Source organism: Peromyscus maniculatus, chromosome 3, assembly GCF_049852395.1.
Source record: "Peromyscus maniculatus bairdii isolate BWxNUB_F1_BW_parent chromosome 3, HU_Pman_BW_mat_3.1, whole genome shotgun sequence".
Taxonomy (NCBI): domain Eukaryota; kingdom Metazoa; phylum Chordata; class Mammalia; order Rodentia; family Cricetidae; genus Peromyscus; species Peromyscus maniculatus.
The window spans coordinates 19,182,747-19,206,242 of record NC_134854.1 but is presented as its reverse complement, the minus strand read 5'-3'; the positions used below and the strand labels follow the sequence as shown (position 1 = coordinate 19,206,242).

The 23,496-nt window shown below is 40.1% G+C and overlaps 1 pseudogene; it reads right to left on the bottom strand.

Moving 5' to 3' along the window:
* Window positions 1-22,781: 22,781 nt before the first annotated feature.
* On the bottom strand, window positions 22,782-23,280 carry LOC102919015 (ubiquitin-fold modifier-conjugating enzyme 1 pseudogene; annotated as a pseudogene).
* Between the last annotated feature and the right edge of the window lie 216 nt (window positions 23,281-23,496).

Genomic DNA, 23,496 nt, shown 5'->3' with positions numbered 1-23,496 from the left:
GGATGGGGAAGATGTGGCAAGGCCAGAAAAGCTGGGACCCAGAGAAGCCATTTGAAACCTTACCAACTTCTGGGAAAATAATTACAAAATAAGTCCCTTCATTTGTTGACCATAGTGACAGGAAAACACAACCCCACACCTTCCGAGGTCACCAGGTCTATTCATTGTATTCTGTGAAAAACAAAACAAAACTCAAAGACCCAACTGTGATGACTTCATGAAGTCAGGAGCTGAGTAAATACTTTTGTATTATATGATTTGGGCTCAAAAAATGTTTCATCATAAAAATGATCCTGCTACTAATGAAGCAAAGGAAAGCTGAAAGGAGGTTTCAGAATGGGATAGAATGCAGAGTGGACTGAACTCTCACTAATCACAGTGGCAAAACACACATCAATGAGAAAAACTCGACTATTCAGACTAAAATCCCGAACTTGTACCAGGGAGGATGGGAGAGTCAAGGAAAGATTCTTTGGGTTTCCTAATTGTGCCACTGTCAGTCACCTGATGCCATCAGGTCTCACTTTCCTCATTTGCTACACAATAGAAGTGAACATCTGTCTCAGAGTGTATGATTTGTGAGTTCTTGGCACGGCACCTGGCGGACAAAAAGCAGTCAGTAAACGTTAACAATTGTCATTCTTAACTAACCATGTCGGCGGTGGCAAAAGCCTAGGAAGAATGCGGCTTTCTTATTAGAGCTGTAACTTCTTAATTTTTAAAATACTTTTTCCTAAGAGGGAGGGCAGGAAGGAAGAGAGGGAAGGAGGGAGGAAGAGAGGATAGAAGTGGAAAGGCTTTATTCTAGAAGGAATAGCTATATTAAAGGCACTCCTCAACAGGATTGCTCCTTGCTATTTGTGGAAGTAATTGGCATTGTTCTCTCTGAGCTCTGCATAAAAAGCAAACGAATCAATCTTGTACCAACTGACATCACATGAATGAACTCATTTAATTCTCATTTAGTCCAAATAGCTGTTGCTAGTCAGCTGCTTCACCTGACAGAAGGAATAGAAGGGTCCTCTTCTATTAGCAGCAGTGGTGTCGCTGTGCATTGGCACCAGAGCCAACTCCTGACACGGGCTGTCTCTTTTGGGTCCCATTATTTATAGAAGACATTTAAGGCTAAAATAATTCTTTAAGGTGAGAAGTTGAGGGAGTAGAATTGAACCCTCTTTGACCCAGACTTGATGATGGAGTCTTTGGAGGACTCTGTCATCTCAGCTTAGCATATCTCTTCTGAGGAAGCAAGCAAGAGGATACTTCAAGTGTCTGTCATATCAGAAGGCAAAGGCTACACGATTTGTTTTGTGGTCGTGCCCATGGATTTTGAATGCAGCCAGTGATCCCCTTGGCTATGCTAGCAAAATGTTAGGGTGATTTTTTTTTCCCTGAACGCTTGTCTTTCTATCTCAAAACTTCCCATTCCTTCCATTTCTACTGAATTCTACTTGTCCCTACACCCAGGTTAAGGGGCACCTCTATGATGCTTTAGGCACCATGCATGTGTTTGTTTACAGCTTGTAGCTCTCTGGTTAGTTCTGGCTGCTGGTGTGTGTGCCCAGTGCCCTGCCCTTTCCTGGGATTGGAGTTTCATGGAAACAATGTGATCGTGTCACTCATCTCTGTGTTCGTAGGACATAAACTTCAAGAGTCGGCAGTGGACACCTAGTAGGTAGGTAGCTGTTGGCTAAAGTGATTAGTGAATCGCTGGCAAAATTATCCCTGGGTTGATGGGTAACCAAGTACTACAAAGAGAGTAAGTAGCTCAAGAAACATTTTTCCCTTTTATAGTTCTGAGGTAAGATGTCTGAAATTAGGGTGTCAACAAGCCACAACCCCTTCAAAACCGCTAGGGCAGTAGTTCTCCACCTGTGGTTCATGGCCCCTGTGGAAAACCTCTATTTCCAAAAGTATGTACATTACAATTCATGACAGTAACAAAAATACAGTTATGAAGTAGCAATGAAATAATTTTATGACTGGGGGTCACCACAGCATGAAGAACTGTATTAAAGGGTCGCAGCATTAGGAAGGTTGAGGACCATTGCTCTAGGGGAAGACCCATCCATGTTTATTTCAGCTTCAACTAGAACCAAGTGTTCTTTGTCCTGTGGAAATAAAATTCCACATCTGTTTCAGTCTTCACATGGCCTTCATCACCCAGCATCCCTGTGGAAACCTTCTCCTTCATATAAAGATCCTGCTCATATTTGATTAAGTCCCACCCTACTCCAGAATGACCTCACTGTCATCCATTCCTGCTGCAGTGACCCTCTTCTCAACAAGCTCACATTGTAACATACCGAGGGTCAGGACTTCAACATATTGACTGTGGGCACTGCCGCTGTCATACACGTGAATTCTGATTTAGAAGTGAACTATTAGGGAAAAGGGACGTGGGTTATGGAAGAAATACAGCCATCAAGCAGTATAAAGACACCTCTCATCTCATCTCATCTAGAGGGCTCTTTCTAATACTTAAATAAATGAAAACTCATTGAACAGAAGGCTTTAAACCTGTCAGTGGAATGAACTATAATGTAGCCTTTACCCATGTCTGATTCAGATGTTAGATTTATAAATATTCACTATTGTTTCTTTAGTATATTACCAAATGGCTGTCAGCTCACCTTTCAATAGTTCAATAGCAAGGGGTGAAAGCAGGTTAATTAATTAATCCTTGAGGACAGCCAGGGGATATGCTGAAAGGGACAATGGGATATTGAAGGCCTAAGATGTGAGGAGGGTGTGTGTAGGCTTCAGTGAAGAAGACATGCCCTGGGCCTCTTTGGCATCTGCCATTGACAGTCTGGTTCTGGGTAGAAGTCATGAGGGTCCTATAGACCTTGTGAACACACCTGATGGCCCCACCAATGGTAGCAGCAGATGAAAGAATGGTAGGTACCAGTGCTGGTTAAAGAGGAGTTGTCATCACAGGCCCGAGGTCCTCTGCAGGTCTTAGAGCAGAAGGGAGGAATTAGATGCCACAAGCATTATGGACTTTTCCAGAACACTGTGTGGCTAAGGCAGACTGTTAAGAAGTGGTGAACTGTCTTTCTTAAAAACAAAATATTGGCCAGGTGGTGGTGGTGCACACCTTTAATCTCAGCACTCAAGAGGTAGAGGCAGGTGGTTCTCTGAGTTCGAGGCTAGCCTGGTCTATAGAACAAGCCCCAGGACAGCCAGGGTTACACGGAGAAAACCCGACTCAAAAATCTAAACAAACAAACAATAGCCAAAAACCAAAAAACTCAAAATATTTGTGAAATGAATATTAATTTTTAATTTGGAGAAGAAAAGGGAAAGATTTTTTGATGCAATTCTGCTTAAAGAGAACACACACAGAGATGAATGAAGTCTCAGAATTTCACATCTTAACTAGCACGACATCTCTATTTTTCTAGACCTGTGAAAACAAGACAACTTTCTAGGGTGGAACCTAACTGTTGGCTGTGAAGAAATGTCATCTCAGAGCAGGACTCAAAAGGAGTCTTTATATTTCTTTTATCAAAAGAATATTTTTCCCCAAGGCCTCACTTTCATGTGGGAACATCTTTTGGGATTCTCTTTGAAAAGTGAACTAAATCCTGGATATGTGGGTCCTTATTCTTCTAAGGATTTATTTATTTTTATTTTCTGTGTCTCAGTTTCAGTGTTTAGGGTTTTGCCTGCAGGTATATACATCTTGCACAGTTCCCTTGGCAGCCAGAAGGGGTGCTGGATCATCTGGAACTGAAGTTGCAGACAGTTGTGAGCTGCTACGTGAGTGCTGGGAACCAAACATAGATCCTGTGCAACAGCAGCCAGTGCTCTTAACCACTGAACCGTCTCTTCTAATCCCACCCACCAGGCCAAGCACGCTGAACTCCAGGGGAGTGTAGCTGTGTCTTTGGGCAAACACTGAGGGCTCCACTACCAACTGGAACATAGGTGATTTCAAGGGGAGAACTTTTTGTTTTCCCTTAAATAGGATACTTCATAATGAATTTGCTTAATATTAAACAATGTAGCCAGATTTAAAGAAATGTTTTAAATTCTCCTGTTTTCTTTTACATATGTTTCTAAATCAGTACTGATTTCTTGGATTCAGAAGCAAGGGTCACAGTACAACATCATGTTATATCTACTGATAATCTCTAACAGGTAAAGCTTGTAAGCATGAAGTACACCATTCCACATGATGTTCTTTTATTTTTAAAAAGAAAAGTTTTTTCCTTTGAAAATGTTAGAATATGATAGGGGAAATTAAATTAAATGGTGATCTTATTTTTAAAAAACAAAACAAAACAAAACAGCTGGGCAGTGGTGGCACACTCCTTTAATCTGTGCACTCAGGAGGCAAAGCAGGCAGATCTCTAAATTCGAGGCCAGCCTGGCCTACAGAGCGAGATCCAGGACAGGCTCCAAAACTACACAGAGAAACCCTGTCTTGAAAAACCAAAAAAAAAAAAAAAAAAAAAAAGGAACAAAAACAATTCCATTCAATACATTAATTTTATGTAAAAAAGAAATGACACTATTTTCCCCTATTTTACTTGATTGTCTTTAAGTTCGTGCCTCTAAAAAGAAAGTAGGTTACAAAGATAAACCAGAAGCTGGCAAGAGCCAAAAAAGTAAACAAACAATCAGGGTCAAGGTAGAAGTAGAGAGTAGGTGATAGAGTGAGGTCAGCGATGAAAGTCTCTCAGGAAGCTCAGGACTGCCTGGTACCCAGCAGGGATGCTCTGAACAGCACCACAGGTGGGATTTATCCTGAGAAGGGTGAGGTTCCGGAAATGTGCTATGGCCTTCTGTCGAAGAAGCACGTCAGAGAGAGCAAGTGGGAACGAGGCAGATGAACCTTGTGTAGATGAGGGGTGGGGAATGATAAGCCCAGCTCCAAGCTGGCTGGGGTGGGGAGGCACTGGGGGTCTGGGCAGCTGGACATATGACAGGATACTAGGGAAGGCTGAAAGGCTGGGACAGATGGATTGTGGACACAGTGACACTAATGCTGATAGGCCAGAGGCAAGCAGTTGTGGGAGGGACAGCAGGCAGGGTGCTGGCTGTGCCACTGGACCATGGGTCAAGAATACAAAATCTGTGTGCCTCACACCAAGCTGCGGTCCCTACTCAAGGTGGGGGTTCTTTACAGTTCACAAAGTACAATGTGGTAGTACCTGGCCAATAGCAATTCCTCTGATCACTGACTCAGGGCTACTCATGTCTCCTTTCCTCCAATATTTGGAAACAACTTTCTCTACCTTACCCATTCTACAAAGCTTGGAGGCTGTGTTGATTTAATCAAACAGTAGTTTGACAAATCTTAATTGCATTCATATGTGCATGCGTGCACGCATGTATGTCTGTGTGTGTACACGTGGAGGTAAAGACAGTTTGGGGGAAATGGTTCCCTCCTACCATATGGGTCCTTGAGATCAAACTCAGGCAATATAACTTGGTGGCAAGTGGTTCTACTCTTTGAGACATCTTACCAGCTCTTCAAACCGTTCTGATGAGGGATTGAGAAATCAGAGAAAGTCACTATGCTGTGATGAGTTACTTTACTCGTTGCTGTGATCAAATATACGTCAAAAATCAACTGGAGGAGGGAAGGCTGTTTTGTTTTGTTTTGTTTTTGGCACCACTATTCCTGGCTTTCCCCTTGACTTGTTTGGACAATCTTTTTCTTATTAATAAACTGAGCCTCTTTCTGCTTTACCCTGACTGAGCACATTGCAGTGAATTGGCTTATGTTTTATTTTCTAGGGAACTTTTTATTGGGCTAAGTTTAGGTTATGGAAAAGTTGCATGCAGACTGGAGGGCTGGGGAACAGTTCACAAAACCCCTTATTTCTGTCATCCGTTGCAGGGTGCCAGGGCTCTCAAGGTCGGTCACCTGTATTTCTAACATCAGTAACAAGTTCAGAGTTTACCAAGACCACCCTAAGATGTGTAGTTCACGGGCAAGGGTTGTAGAATGCACTGTGGTCTGCTCCACTCAAAGCTGCCATCGTAGCAAAACAGCACAAATGGAAATCAACTCAGGCAGGGAAGGGTGTGGGAAGAGCACCAGGAATTCCAGGCACAGGACTTTCACCTGTGCCTCCCAGTGGAGTCAGGGACCATGACAATTTCTGACATGTTTCAGACCTGATTGGACAGACACTTACCCAAGCCTGGTGTCTGAAATTTGCAGTGGGGCTTAGCCACATAGACATGGTTGGCCATCAGTCTCCAGCAGCTCAGGAGGACAAGCTGATATGGTGTGATTCAAAGCCTGTATTTAATCATATTGTTTGATTATGTGTTATGGTAACATGCCCCATGTTAAAAAAAATAAAACAATATAAATAGGCCAGACATTTCAAAGTTGAAGACTACCACCTAGGATCTGAGAAACATGGGTTGGTTCTTTATAGACATCGCAATACGAGTCCAAATAAACCTCTTCTCAGTACTGATAGCCAATTCTTTGGTTGTTATAACTACTACTGAAGTCATTTGTGAGCATTAACTCCAGTTGCTGCAACAATATTTTAAGGTGGCTGCTCTGACATTTTACAGAAGCTGGTGTCAAAGGAGAAATAAAAATAGTCCCAAGTCACCAAGTCAGATTTCAGAGCTGCCCTGACACTATGGCCCATCCTCTGCCTTTTACAAGCCCTTGAGCCCTGTAAGGAAGTGAATGTGCCTTCTTTGCGATGAAAGAGCTTATTTGGATTCTGTACAGTAAATGAACTAATTATATATGATTCCTTTTTGCATCTGAGATTCTGGATTAGCCACACCCATATGCCAGTTTTTCCCTTTTCCCTGAGCCATTGTTTGGAATCAAATCTGGGGCATCCAAGGCCTCTTGCACTAAGGCAAATTGGAAAACCGTCTACCACTGAGCCACATTTATATCCCTGACCATTGTTTTTAAAGAAATGTCATGTTAACACAAATTGCATTGACATACTAAACATGTCTACCTTTATAATCAATGAACTTTTTAGACTTACATGAATGTAATTGCCTTCTTCACAAACTTTAGTGCTTTTTCTTACCATTAAAATGTTTCTCATTCATATCTTGTTAATAATTCAATACAGTTTTCACTCTCCTCAAGTAAAACCATCAACTTTCTGATATGCTGATTTGGAATTTATATGAATTCAGAATCCAGTTTTATTTTTATTTTTAAAAGACATTTTTATTTTGTTTCTTTTAACCCTGGCTGTATTGTAACTCACAAATTGACCAGGCTCGACTTGAATTCACAGAGATCAGCCACTTTGCCTCCTGAGTGTTGATTATTTAAAGGTGTGCACTCCTCTCCACCCAAGCCTGAGGTCAGTTTTAATTCTCATTAAGGACTTGGCCTCCTACTCCATAGATACTAGCTCAGCAATGATCATAACCTCCCTATTCACAATCAATAGGAAGTAGAAACAACCTAAATGTCCTTCAGCAGATAACAGAGAATGAAAATGTGGAACACATACACAATGTAGTACTGCTTAGCTGTAAAGACAAATGAAATCATGAAATTTGCAGGTAAATGGATGAATCTATAAAAGATTATATTAAGTGAGGCAACCCAGACATAGAAAAACAAACATTGCATGTTCTCTAGCATCAACAGCTCCTAGCTCCTAATCTTCATATGTGAATCTATGACATGGATTAATCACAAAAGCCAGGAAAATATAAAGGGACCATGAGTGGTGATGGGGAGCTTGTGAGGGAACCAGAAAGATATACGTGATATGAAGTGGGAAATGGAAACATGAACCTCCAACTGGAGGAGGAAGGTAGGTTAATACAGAAGGAGAAAGGGGATGAAGAATGAATAACAGTAAGTTTGTTTGATAAAACCTCAAGGAATCATGTTATTTTATATTTACTTAAAATTATAAACACACGCTCTATCTCTCTATGTATCTATATCTATCTATCTATCTACCAACTATCTATCTGTCTATCTATCTACCAACTATCTATCTATCTATCTATCTATCTATCTATCTATCTATCTATCTATCTATCTATCTATTTATCTATCTATCTGCATATATCTTAAAGGAGGTTAAGCCACTTGGGATGACAATTTTAACCTACAAAAACCATGGATTAACAAAACCCTCTGTACCAGGCACAAGAAACCCCCTTTTTAAATGGTTGATCAGGGTAGTCCAAACAATATAGACTATCATAGGCCTTGGTGGCCTCTCAGCGGTTGAGGGTGTGTGTCTATTGCTGAAGACACCACAATATAGGACTCAGATGATCTGAGCTAGATCTGATCTAAAAGCCTCATTTTGTTTTAAACAAAAACCATGTAGGCCCTTCCCTGAAAGGTGGAGCAGATAACTGTCACAGAGCAGAGCTAAGGAGAGTGTTCTGTTAGGTGGGTTATAGCAATTAATTAGCAAATCGAATCCTCAGGCACTGCAGGTGGTGGATAATGGGGTGAAACTAACACCAAGTCAGGAAACAAGAACTGTGTGTTCTCAACATTTGAAATAGCTTTAAATAAGCCTGAGCTGGGAAGGCTGGCTGAGAGCATCTAACATGCACACATTTCCAAGGAGACAGCAATTAAGTCACTCCTACCCACTACATGTTAAGATGAGAAAACTGGAGCCTGGTGTTAGGGACAAAATTAATAATAGTAGTAACAACAGCTACTACTTATTAAGAGGTTTCTAGGTGGCAGGTAGTGTTAAACACAAATACATTAGATCATTTACTCCTCAGATTAACAAGACAGGGTAATTATATATATCTTCTGTAAATTGAGGATTACAGTTTATCAAGATTAAATAACTTAACCAAGGGTACACAATTGCTAACGGATGCAACCATTAATTGTGTCAAAGGAATCTATATATAAACTTTCTATCTTAACCATCACGTGCTATGTCATAGCAAGAATCAACAGCCAATGATGGAACCATAAGAGAGATCTATCTCTCTACTATTATAAATTGAAAAAACTCAAAAAACCAAAAACCATACTCTTACACCTCATGGTTAATTATACTAATATTTTCTGGAAACAACAATATTGCCAGGCAACAATAAGAAGTACAACAGCTAACAGCCTCACAGAAGGCTTCTGTCTTAGGGTTTCTATTGCTGTGAAGTGACATCATGACCACGGCCACTCTTAAAAAGGAAAATATTTAATCAGGGCTGACTTACAGTTTCAGAGGTTTAGTCCATTATCATTATGGTGGTAAACATGGTGGTGTTCATGTAGAGTCAGTGCTGGAGAAGGAACTGAGAGTTCTATATCTGGATCCACAGTCAGCAGGAAGAGACAGCTCTACTGGGTGTGGCTGGAGCATCTGATACCTCAAAGCCCACCCCTAGTGACACACTTCCTCCATAAGGCCACACCTACTCCAAAAAGGTCACACTTCCTAATAGTACCACTTCTTATGAACCTATGGGGGTCATTTTTATTCAAACCACAACAGCTTCCTATGGACCATTGGGCTTGCTTAATAACAGCTCCTCTTGGAGAAATGAATCCAGTTCTCTGAAGAAAAAAAACAAAACAAAACAAAACAAAAACTTGGATCCTGTAACAAAGACATTTATCCATCCCTAAGAGCTTTATTCCCATGACCCAAACACCCTCCACCAGACTCCATTTCCTACTACTGAGCCTCAGCATACAATTTCATGGAGCCACACCACAGTCAAACCATAGCATTTGGTATACATGATTCATGATATGTGGTCAAGGGAATTGAGGATTGACTTAGAAAACCAGTCAATATATATTACAGACAAAAAACTTGTAGAACACATGTAGTCTATTTTTAATTAAAACAGAAATATAAGAACTTATATGTATATGTATCAGAGTTCTCTAGAGGAATAGAACTTATAGACTGTATCTATTAGACGGCTTAGAGGCTGTGGTCCAGCTAGTCTAATAATGGCTGTCTGCCAATGGAAGGTCCAAGCATCCAGTAGTTGTTCAGTCCATAAGGCTGGATATCTTAGCTGGTCTTCAGTAATCACCAGAATCCCAAATAGTAGGCCCTAATGTCAGTGAAGGAATGGACTTGTAGTGAGAACAAGCAGGCAAAGAGAACAGGCTTCTTTCTTCCATGTCCTTTATATAGGCTGCCAGCAGAAGGTGTGGTCCAGATTAAAGGTGTATCTTCCCACTTCAAAAGATCTGGATTAGAAGACAGTCTTCTCGTTTCAGATGATTTAATTAAGAAAAATTCCTCACATGTATGCCCAGACTCTTGGGTTTGAGTCAATTCCAGATGTAGTCAAGCCGACAGCCAAGAACACTGCATATGTCTTAAATGAGCATAGATGAAACAAAGTTATGAGAAGACTTAATTTTATGACACAAACTGCATGTAGCTGGATTACTACAAGGACCAGATGCCATTGTGTCTATTAGAAACTAGAATGTTACCCAGCATTCTTTGGGAAGTGAACATAAGTGGCTGTGCTTGCATGTGTGTTTTAGGGGAGGAACTATGGATTAGTGGCTACTAGATGAGGTTCAAAAAATATGCTAAGACATTTAATGTGCTTTATATTTGATGAAATGTTTGGGTACCAATTAAATACTAATAGAATGAATATGTAAAATGGAATTATTATTCATTTTCAGATGCAGTTTATTTCCAGTGCTAGGTCCATTGATGATGCTTGCTAATTCACTCCTTTATTAATTATTGGTGACTTTATTAATTTGTTAATTTTCTATAGAATGGTGAGCACTCATGTTGCCAACAGAAGTCAGTTCATCAGAAATGTTATTGTGAGGACCTGGTCAGACCACTCTGGCCTGAACTCATGGAAACTTCTTCCAGGCTTCAAAGGACTTTTAACTGTATTTCTACAGCATCTCCAGGGATCTTGAATTACCTTTCAGTGTAAGGTGTTCAAATAAACACAAAAGAAGAGAAGTAGAAATCTATCAAAAGAAACAATTAACAAGGTATATGAGTAAAACCATCTTCCTTGGGAAAGTTAAAGTATCTGTGTTATCAAATGGACTTTAATAAGGTAGAATGCAGAAATGTCACAGTCCTTAAATTGTCTCCCCCAGAAAATTCAATTTTACTTTAGAAGGCAGATAATAAAGGAAAATTATGCTCTCCATGAGTAGTCAGAAAGCAATGCCATCTTAGGGAGGACTCAGCACATCTCTGCCATTTCCCATCGGCATCTCTGCAGATGTTAGGGCTAGAATCACAAACCTATCTTACCCACTTTTCTATTTTCAGACTGAGTCATGCTTTCTAGAAAACTTCAACTTTGTCCTTTGGAATGAAAATCTTTGAAGCCAAAGACCATTTTCCTGTATCTGTGATTATTCTAAACATCAGGACACCTGGTTGAAGGAGATCCAAGAACCAGAAACTAGGTTCGAGTTCAATAATACTAACTTAAGGCAAAGACTAAAACCAAATCCCACGCTAAAAATCTTTCCCAGAGTATGATATGACATGACATTGTTAGTTTTCACAAAATCCTATAAACTAGGTAATAATCTTCTTTTATGCACATGGGACTTAAGATGCTGAGTTATTAAATGTTTTATCTAAGAAAACACAGGTTGGAAGTGGCAGGTCCACCAGGTGATTTGGGGACCCAAAGTTGATGCTTTTTCTCTAGTACCCCCAAACCCTGAACTATGGGTAGGAAAGGCACAAGAGAAATGAAGGCAGATGAATTGGTGGGTCTTGTTACTGCTTAGATTTGGGGTATAATGAAAGAGGAGAAATTAAACTTAATTCTGAGGTTAGGCTTCTCTGGCTCCTGGCAGGCTGTCAACAGTAGTAATGAGTACTTAGAAAATCCTGGGAAAGCCAGAGGAGTAGAGTGCAGCCCAAGTCTCCAAAGATGATTCCCATGGCCTGACCTCCCAGGACAGGGTTTTCAGAAGCATTACTGGAATCCCTGAGCTTGAATATATTCACCATAAGAACTGTCAACACTACCACCTCGGCTGTCATTGGGCCTGAGGTCTGGATTCTGCTTGTGGCAACCATCACAATTCCTTCCTGGTGTCTGAGAAGCTGGAGGATGAACAGAAAGCCTGCTGAACCCCATGTTTCCATACCCTGATTCAAAAGGCATAATGGCCAAAAGGCAGCCTTCCCACAGTGGCGAGTCCTTCCAGTCGGCAGGAGCTAATGAGTATTCTGAGCCATGACTGTAAAGAAATCTGAGAGATGTAGTTTAGTTTCCCAATCTTTGCTGCTAAATTGAAAAGGGAAAAAACACAATAGAGTATGTTGGTAGAAAGATGATGAGCAATATAAGCCATTTTATTCTTAGAGGATTCTAGTCTATGGGACTGTGGCTTATAGTGGTCAAGGTGCTCTTTAGTAAACTTGGAGACATGGGGAGAATTTTTAAAAGACCAATCATGAATTTGGTATGTGAGGCTTCTGTGAGATGTGCCATGGACACCAATTGGTGATTAGGAATTCAGGGACAGAGAATTAGGCTGGGAGATGGGCAAGGGTAATCTCACCATGCACATGCCTGAGATTGACTATGCATGGGACTCTATGGAGGAAAATAACAGTATGACTGCTTTAGTCTTTGCAGGAAAAGTTAGCTCCACGGTAGAAACGTTAGCTCCTGTGCCTTGTTTTCTCCTCCAAAGGCAATTTATTTAAAAAGATAAAATGGAATTTTCCAGAAACAAGGTATAGCAAGAATTCAACTGATATTAGGAAAATAGACTGAAAGTTTCAGCGTGAAGTTTTATGAAGATGAGATATCATGGTATATATTTAAAGAACACCAATACTGTTGCATCTTATTTTCACTTAGCATTTTAAAAGTTGAAAGAAGACATGTGCCTGTCATCATATTAAATGACAAAAGAGCTAAAGATGTAAGGCCATAGTCACTCCTCCCATTCCTTTCACCCCAGGGTCACTTTATATGATATAAGAATCCAAATAGCAATGATGTGGACATGTAATTACAAGCAGTTTTGAGGAACTTCACATGTGCTTGAAGATGTGGGTCACTCACCTGAGTAATTAATGCTTCATGAAGTATTCTGCAGATTCATTACCACATGGGCTTGCTTCTCATACATTTCATCAGCTGCATATGGTCCCTCCCTTTCAAACCTGGGGACCCTCTGATGCTGCTTTCTACTCTTGCCCAGGATTCATGTCCCCTGCCCAGTTGTTTTTGGTTGAAATCATTAGACTTTGGGGAAACTATGCTTTCTTCCTCCCCTGTATTCCTAAATGGCTTCAGGAAGGGCTAACCATTCTGAGTTCCTACTGCTTCTATAAATGTCCTTATTCAAATCTATCTTTAGTTGGTACAAGGTCATTTTGTCCTGTAGCTGGAGTTTTCTTCAGTCCTGCCCAGCCCTATGGACCCCACAACTGCTTATAAAATAATCACTCAGAAGCTCATATTAATTAAACTGCTCAGCCATTAGCTCAGGCCTACCACTGTCTAGCTCTTACACTTAAACTCAGCCCATTTCTTTTAATCTATATGTTGCCATGTGTTCTATGGCTTTACCTGCTGGCTTTACACGCTGCTCCCTGGACAGCAGGATGGCATCTTTTTCTCTCAGTCTTCCACTTCCCAGACTTCTCTTCTCTCTTTGTCCCACCTTTACTTCCTGCCTGGCTATTGGCCAATCAGCATTTTATTTATCAATCAATCATCCACAGCCCTCCCACTTTTTCTTTTTTTTTGTTTTTCAAAAAGGAAGGTTTTAACTTTAACATAGTAAAATTGCATATAACAAAACAATTATCAAACAAGAATTACAGTTATAATATCTAGTCTATTTGTATCTGGCAAAATTAAAGAAGATATCCTATCTATCCTATATTTGTGAGTCTAAGGTTTTATATCTAACTTATCTTTTTATCATAACTAAGGAAATTATAACTATCTAGTCTTCACTACATCAAAGACCCCAGAAGGATATACTATTACCTGAGAAATGGGAGAAAAGACACAAGCAACTTTCAGGAGTCTTGCGAGAGTAGACAAAGACAGCTGGCAGCCTGGACAGTCATCCAAAGTTCCTCTGTAAAGTTGGGGAATCTGTCTTCAGCCCACAGGCCTAGAGTCTCTCAGTCACTCCTCTCTGTGTTCTGTAGAATGTCTGGCAGTTTCCTCTGCAAGCAGGAACCTGAAGGACCATTTTGACAAGCAAAGTTCAGTGGTCACCTTCCTATGGGTCCTACCTGTCCAGTTGATACATTTTTTTTTCAAGCAGTCCAGGCAAGAACAGTTTCTTGCAGAAATGGCTATTTCTGTCAAGAAGAAAATAAACTCCATACAGAATGTCTTCAATGCCCATCCTCCTCTCTGAAGTAAATCGGTAATGCCAGGAGCAGACATGTCTCACTGTCCAGAAAGTCTAAAATTTTAAAACATTTTAAATGCCATATTCTGTAGGTCTTTGAAGTGTTTGAAGACTACCTATCTATCTGAAATATATCTATGTACACCTAGAAAACTTAACTAGCATGGCTACAAGTTTGACTATCATAGATGACTAATTACTAATCTGTATTTCTTAATTATCCATCACAATTTAAATGAGTTACATAAACATAATACCTCTAACAAGAGTAGAAACATATATACAGTATAACAAAATTAACTTTAAATTTGTATCAATAAACTAAAATCCATAGCAATGTAAAACATTTCAAACAAGTTGTTGCTCTTTAAAAGTAGGTTCATTAATCTATCCTTTTATCCTATCATATCTATACTATACCCTTTTTTCTTTAGAAAAAGATTGTATTTATAATCAACCTATTTTAAATAAAAATATTTTTTTTCTGTCCCACACCAGAGGACTCTTCTGATGTGGGACAAAAGAATCTCTCAACCTTTTCTTTTAGCAATATGCTTGGGTTTAGAGAAGCAGTGAGCCAATTCATCTCCAAAGCCAGCTTGGTATATTTGTGAATTTGGGCATAGCTTTTCATACTACTTTCAGCTGGACAAGGGCGCTGTATCTTATGGGGATACAAAGAAAATTTTAGTCTATGAGGCTGTATTATCTGAGCCAGTTGCCTTGAAACCGTTCTGGATGTTGGATCATCTGGGCCATGGTATCATTGGAGACCTTTTAGGGGGTCTTGGCTGGTCAAACCTGATGTATCTTAATCTGGAACAAATCCATAGCCTCTGGCCTTCTGTGGAAACAAAAGCAGAGCCTCCTTTCCAAAGCAACATATCCTTAAATCCAAATTTTGAAGTCAAGGTACCTTTAAAATACACATATTGGCTTAACTCAACAGCTTTTACAATAAAATGTTTTTCTGTAGTTAAAAATGCCAAAGACAACCCAATCCAGATTCTCTGTGTAATATCCATCTTAACATGGCTTATTTTTATACTACCTTTACTGTCTCTTTAAAGACTTTATTTTTAAAAAACTATCTATTTCTTTATATAACTGCATATATTCCCTTTTCTCTCTCTTCCAAGCCTATGTACATTTTTACACACATTGTAAACCATTTAAAGTCTTGTTCCATCTGAATCTGCCTTATTGTGTAACTATTGCTTTAAACTGTAGCATTACTAGGGCTAAAATAGCAGCTTTGTCTGGTGGCTCCATCCACCTCAGCTTTCCAACATAAAGATGGTACATTTACCCCCAGCTTCAGAGGAACCATGCTCACCGCCAGAGGCAGTGGGTCTGTGCCTCTATCAAAGCAGAAACCTTTTTTTTGTACTAGGAAAGGCTAAATCCACCATGCAGCATAATGTGCTGCTTGCAGATGCCTCATTTCCACCATACTGCAGGTCAAGAGCACATGCCAGGAACCCGCCATAAGAGCTCAAACCCGCAGGCTGCCGCTAACTTGAGAGAAACAACTAGGAAGCTGTTTTTAGCTCTGTTTTAGAATCTTCTTTCTCAGGTTTTAGGTGGAAACTCTTGCCAACCTGTAGGACGCCATTTGTAGCTGGAGTTTTCTCCAGTCCTGCCCAGCCCCATGGACCCCACAACTGCTTATAAAAGAATCACTCAAGCTCGTACTAATTAAACTGCTTGGCCATTAGCTCAGGCCTACCACTGTCTAGCTCTCACACTTAAACTCAGCCCATTTCTGTTAATCTATATGTCGCCATGTGTTCCGTGGGTTTACCTGGATGGCAGGCTGGTGTCTCCTCCTCTCAGTCTTCCACTTCCCAGACTTCTCTTCTCTTTTTGTCCCACCTATACTTCCTGACTGGCTACTGGCCAATCAGTGTTTTATTCATCAATCAGTCATCCACAGCATTGTTCTCTTATAATACATTGCACTGTGGCTGTCACAATAATTTAGTCAGAAAACAGGTAAATACTACTATCTGAAAAGCTCAGAAGGCTAGATATTAGTTTCTTTTAAGTTTGACCTTGAGGCTTCTTTCTTGAAAGACCAGCCCTGATGTAGGAAAGTGAGGCTGTGGTTTGAGTGAAACAAGACACAATAAGAATATAGAACCAAAATGCACCAAACAGAAGAGCTTTGTACTTACAGGTCTCTGAGTGGCTGGGGTGCTGATGGGAAGTCCTGATGTGGCAGGGAGCTCAACTAGCTGGTGCAGAGTGACTGAGACATGGAGAAGAGCACTGGAGAGGGGTCATGGTATAAGCCCTCTGACAATGGAGTGGCTACTTTAAAGATCCCATGTGGTGTGTAAAACCTCTTAACAAGGATCTAGTGTTGACTGTTAGGTTGTTTTCATGGTTTGCAGCTGTGGGCTACCTTGCTTTAAAGTTTACTAAGATGAAGACCATATGGGCTATATTGCAAATAACCACACAGGAAGGAACAGTTTTAACTAGATCAAAGGTGATGGCCCACTACAGGGTTTCAAATAACTTAAGTCACTGAAAAATTGATGCTGAGGCTGCAATTAAATTAAATGAATTCATGACCTTCCTGGTGCCTTAGCATAAATTTTTTTAAATTGTAAGGCAGTCTTAATTTGAGTGGCAGACATATTAGTTATAAGCAGAATAGTTTCATTTGGACAGCTAAGTGTTTAGTAGGGTAGTGATGTTTGTGGAGCTTGTAAACTAATAAGTATAATGAAGATTAGCAGTATTGTATGTCACCCATGGGAAGTAGTGGTTGCAATCAGAGAAGTAGGGCAGGAAGTTATGGTAAAAAGATTGGAGAGGGTAGCATGTGAAGGTTTCAAGGGGCAGGTGGTCTTTTCCAGATGTCAAAGGAGTTGACTGATACAGAACAGTTGTGGCATTCCAAACATGTGGCACAACCACACTAACGGAGAAAACATGCCAGTTGGTGCTGCAGCAGTCGCTGCTTGGATCTCTGGGAGAGCCCTCACATCAGTAGACAGCTGCTCACAAGGACTCCAGAAAGTGGGCTCAGAAACTTCCCTCCCACTGGTACCTGATGCCACTTTAAGCTTTGGGTCATGCAGTCAGAGAACACTACAGACATACATAAAGTCAGGTCCAGACCAAGAAAACCTCTGAACAGATATAGTATGCTTTAAAAGGTGCTTAGGTGCTGAAGAAAGAAAAGAAAATGGGTGTAGACAGTCACAAAAAAGAACAAATGGTAAAGTGAAGTCTTTAAAGAGAGAGTAAAGTAATATAAGAGGAATAAGCCACATAAGGTTGGGAAATACCATAACACAGGGCACCTGGATCCTGTATGCTGCTTTGTTGACTTGACATTTTTTGAGTGCTAATGAGCAAAGGACAAATGCTGCTGAGAGACATTGGATTGTAGAAAAAAAATGATAAATTAAATCAACCTATATATTTTAAGAATGTCTTAGCTTTAGAATGGAAGTCAGAAAATGTGTTGTGTTTGGGGAGAGGTTATGCCTTTGTTTCCACAGGAAACAAAAAACTATGGATTTCTTCAAAATTAATAAAGATCAGATTTGATTGGGGGAGACCTCCTGAAAATCTTGGCTATAGACATAAAAGAAAAACAAAACAAAAACTACAAGACAGGTGATGTATATGCTGATCCCTCTACATTGGAACAGTTCTGAGACTGGATGAGAAATGAAAAATCTTGTTGGCTACAGAGTCCTCATGACTTATTATTACATGTCATCCTTTCACATTTCATGGATAGAGTTTTGGTTATACAGTCCAAACAGACTTATAAAGTTAACAGATGTCTTTACCTGCTCAAACATAAAACAAAATTATCTTTATCTGACTTATATACATTGCACATCCCATATTTGTATTAATGCAGATATATGTTACCTTTTAAAGTTTGTGTGTTTTCAGAAAAAAAGGACCAGACATTAATGAAGACAAGTAGCCCAGGCGATCCAGCCTCTCAAAATGCCTCTGTTGTTTTTTCTGCAAAATTCTGCATCCAGGACAACTTCAAAGCTGCTAACTGAGATGATCCAGCCTCATGGACTACTCCAGCCAGGACTTCAGATAAGGCCTTCACTTTCCCATCACACAGAGATTGGACAACAACTAGCTCTCCCAGGACTTGAGAATTATCTCAATTTTCTCAGGGTCCCCTAAAGATGCCATCACCCTCAGACAATAGGAAGCAGTCTACAGAACATAATACCCACATTTCCAAGAGGTGGGTTGGGTGGTTTTTCTGTCATTCAGTGGATTATGGATGTTTGTCATTGTTTGGGGGGGGGTTATGCCATTGTTATGAGCTATTGCAGGCCCTGACAGAACAGTTTATAGCAATTGATAATTCAGATATCAACCCACCAGCAAAATGTTCTCTAATAGGGTGATCTGTTGACCAAGGCATGCAGGCCACTGACTCTGAATAATGTTGCTTCCACCTATAACTTCTTGTGCATTAACAGCTATGATATCTCCCCATTATAATGTATTTTCATAAAATATATATATGTAACCTCATGATTATATCTCAATTTTATGGACATGCATATCTGTGGGTGATCAGGAAGATGACTTTTCATTTAGCTGTATAATTTTGATATAGAGAAAATATACTAGGATATGCTTCATAGCCAGATCTATTGTCCCATGAGACTGTATACACTTAAAGCCTGCCTTGTTTCTTTTACTCCAACTAACAAAAATAACAATCTCGCTTCAGTCTAACATAAACTGCATGCATTTAGCTCATTTTTACTTCAGAGCAAGAGAGCAAGTTCAAACTAGACTAAAGACCTTTGTAAATAGATTGCAAGTTTAAAATTTTATAGCTATGCACAAGGTCAGAGTCACAGGTGTCTTACCAAGGTTACTACCACAAAACACTCTAAGAAAAGCCTGCCAATTTTTTGCTTGCCAAATCTGCTGTTAAAAAGCTATGTTTCAGAGTTTGTCACACTGGGCACTGTGCCCCCTGACTCTGGTCCTGAGACCTTGGAACCTTGCATTACCATGGTAATGGCTCTGCTCCTTATCATCTATTCTAGGAATGTGCTATTACCTTGAGGGTTTTGAAACTTTTCTCAGGATTGGAAAGAGTCCCCTGTTAGAAATGTATGAATAGTTGGGCAAGAGAGGAGCTAAGAATGAGAGCTGAAAAGAATCTGTAGATTTAGAGAAGCAGGAGAATAGAGACATGCAATGAAGTATGATGTGAACAGATTCATTCCTTCACCCTCAGATATTAGATATACCTCAATTGCTGAAGTGTCTTTATTGGATCCTGAAAGAGGTTTGAGGGACTGGACCCCCCAAAAATCAATAAAAATGTACTGTGAAGTTCTAGTCCTTGAAAGCCATTATTACAAACTGTTTATGATAGCTAAGAAATGCAGGTTAGTAGTTAGTCATCTGTAACAATAAAACTTACAGTCATGTTAGGTATTTTTTAAGGTTAAACTTGTATTTTAGATAGATAGGTGATGTTCAAGCACTTCAGAGATCTACAGAATATGGCATTTAAGATGTTTTAATAACATAAGGCTTTCCATGACAGTGAGATATGTTTACTCCTGCAGCACCAGTCTACTTCAAAAAAGGGTGTTGGGCATCAAAGAGCCTCCATATGAAGTGCACTTTCTTGTGGCAGAGCTAGCCACTAGGCAAGAAACTGCCCTTGCCTAGACTGCTGACAGTATGCTGTACAAATTGGACAAACAGGACACAAAAGAAGATGACTGTCCAACTTTATCAAGACAAGACATGACAGTCCTTCAAAATTCTTGCTTCACAGAAAAGTCTGTCAGATATTCTAGGTCTGTAGGCTAAAGATGGATGCCCCAACATTGCACAGAACCTTGGGTGACTGTCCAGGCAGCCAGATGTTTCTGTCATTTCTATAGTTTTTGAAGTTGCTTGCTATGTATTTCCTATTTACTCAGGTAATATTACATCCTTCTTGGGTCTTTGATAGGAGTTGAAGACTAGTTATAGTTTTCTTTGTTACCAAATTTAGGAAAAAAAACTCACAAAAGAGATGTAAAGTGTATAAAGTTGAGAGACATAAAACCTTAGGTTTATCTAAAAAATAGTTTTGAGATCTAAAAAGATAGTTTTGGGTTGATAGTACAAGTTATGATAGAAAATAGTTTAGGTATAAAACTTAAGGTTTATCAAGATAAGATAGATAATGGAGTATTTTTTCCAAAATTACTAAATACAAATGGACTATACATTGTAAATTTGTTACCTGATAAGCATTCTTATTATAAATAGTTTTATATATATATATATATATATATATAAACTCTGTGTCAGAGTTAAACCCTTCCTTTTTATTTAGACAAAAAGTAGAAACTGTTGCAGAATATTTGTTTACACTCTGTGTCACTGTGATTGATTTAATAAAAAGCCAAATGGCCAATAGCTAGGCAGGAGAGAATAGGATAGGCAGGATTTTCAGGGAGAGAGAGAGAACTCTGGGAAGAACAGAGGAGAGATGCCAGGGAGATGTGGACCAAGTTGGACATATGGTACCGAGGAGAGGTAACTGAGCCACATGGCAGGACATAGATTTAAAAATGTGGGTTAATTAAGTTATAAGAGTTATTTGGGGATAAGCCTTAGCTAAAGGCCAAGCTTCCATAATTAATAATAGGTCTCCATGCCATTATTTGCAGGCTGGCAGTCCAAGGGAAGTCTGGCTACACAGTTGCCTGAGGGGAGCAACTGTGGTAGCTTCTATCAGACTTGCCTTCAGGTACCAAAGTATAGAGGTGTGAATTTTAAAGTGAACAAAGACTATATGAGGCTCACAGAGTATTCAAAGGGTACATTCAAGAAGAAAAGTTTAAAATGTGCTTTAGGAGAGCCAGTTGACTTGTGTTTCCCGATGATTTTAGTATAAGGATGAAATCATCTCCTAACTATGAGGCTCTTTGTTATGGGCACGGGATATTGTTCTAAATGGATACCCACTTGAGCTGAGGAGGCCTCTGGATTATAACTAACAAAAGCACCAAAACCTGAAATAAAAACCATGAATTACCTCAGTTAACATGAGTATGATAAGCTACACCTGATTAGATTTCTACTCTTGCTTTTGGTTGTTAATTTAAATTGGTCATCCATTGAATGAGCCACTGCCTACTGTAGCAAAATCTTCTATTACTGATGAGTTACAGGAGAATGTGTGCCCTCACTCTGACCTCTAGCACTTGTGTCTGAAGATGGAAGATTTGTAATGATAGCTGAGGCTGGGGCCAAAGAGAAACTTGGTTGAGGTGTACTTGTTGGACTGGACTTGCAAAAGAAGACTGTTTGCCCCAAATATCTCTCTCTCTCTCTCTCTCTCTCTCTCTCTCTCTCTCTCTCGTGTGTGTCCATATGCTATAAGACACGCATATACAAAGGAAAGCTTGCAGGAGTCAGTTCTTTTATTCTATCTACTACATGGGCCACAGAAACTGAACTCAGGTCATCAGGCTTGGCAATGCCTTTAGCTGTTGTCAATATTAAAAACCACAGCTTTTTATCTTAAAGAGAAGAAGAGAGAGTTTATTCTGGAGCCATTTTGGAGTGACTATGGTTTGGGAACACATATTTAGGTTACCCCAAGTTCCATGTTCTAAGAATTTTCATGAAGTTTTATAGTTTTACATAATAAAAAAATCATAAATCAAGGAAAGGTTTAAGCATATTAGTGGGTACACCAGAGAGGTGGTTATAGCAAGATGGGGGAAACTTTTCAATCCCTCTAAGATGCCATGTGATAACATTCTTAGCCCTTGGGTTAATGGAAGCCAGTGGTCTGCTAAGTTAATAGATTTCAAAAGTTTTTTTTTTTAATCTATTAGCCACAGGATGTTAGTTCTGATGCAGAAGTGAAAATAGAATGGCTGTTCTATGGACTAAAGCTATCCAAGATAGGTAATTAGTCTCTGAACCTATAACATTCCAATCTCTCCACAATGCGGCAGTCCTTTCTTTCCTTCCTTCCTTCCTTCCTTCCTTCCTTCCTTCCTTCCTTCCTTCCTTCCTTCCTTCCCTCCCTCCCTCCCTCCCTCCCTCCCTCCCTCCCTCCCTCCCTCCCTCCCTTCTTTCTTTCTTTCTTTCTTTCTTTCTTTCTTTCTTTTTTATCATGGGAAGCAGCTTTTATTGACAGGTTGTCTCCAGAACCCCCCCCCCCCAAAGAGCAATGTGCTGTCAATCATGTCCTATGCCTGCAGAGATGCCTCAGGGCCCTAAGGAATACAAACTGCCTATTTCAACATCCAAAATCTTTCACCTCCCTATTCAGCTTAATTTAGAAACTTTGTGACCTTACTTTATTGGGTTTTTCCTCCTCCAGCTACTTTGTACCAGCCAGAGGCAACCTGTGAAAGAATCATGAGTCACGAGAAAGCAGCTTATCAAAAGTCCTTCTGTCCTGCTTTAGTGGCTTGATCGTTCATTGGTTGCATTTTTCTTCGTGCTGGCTCACACTCTTCTGAATCACACCAGGGACTTGCACTGTTAACCAAGGACCCAGCTCCAGGGCCAGGGGATGAGCTAGTACAAACTTGGGTGCATTCCTGGCCCACAGAGTTTTGAAATGATTGGTCAGACTTATTTTGCCACCCCTGTACATCTTTGCTATCTTCCCATCGAGCTCTGGGACTACAATTTCTGGAGCAGTAGTGCAATAGCAATTTCAAACTTGAAGTCCAACTAATTTGAGGAAGTCATGGATGTACCAGCGTTTTCCAAACTACCGGGTCCTTCCTTGTTGAACTCCAGGTGGAAACAATCATTGTCCTAATTCTTGTTCTCCAAATGGGGATAAAGGACTATATTCCTCCTTTAGTCACTGCACCCACAATTCCTGATCCCAGTGTCCAGCATTAGTCTTCTGCACCGGTATCTCAGATCGGACCCAACCGGACCCTCCAGGTGGCCTCATCCGCCATCTCAGACCAGGGTGCAAGAGACAGTTTGGCAGTTCCAACAAGTCAATCAGACTTTGAAGACAACGTCTTCTCTGGAGCTCTCATCCGTAGCCCACTATTTAAGAATAAATATGAGAAGGAACCAAAGCATCCAGTGGAGTAAAGTGCCTAAAGTTTGGTCAAGGGTGTTCCTTATTTGATTCCAATCTCTTTGAGGGGCCATCTGGCTGGGAGTCA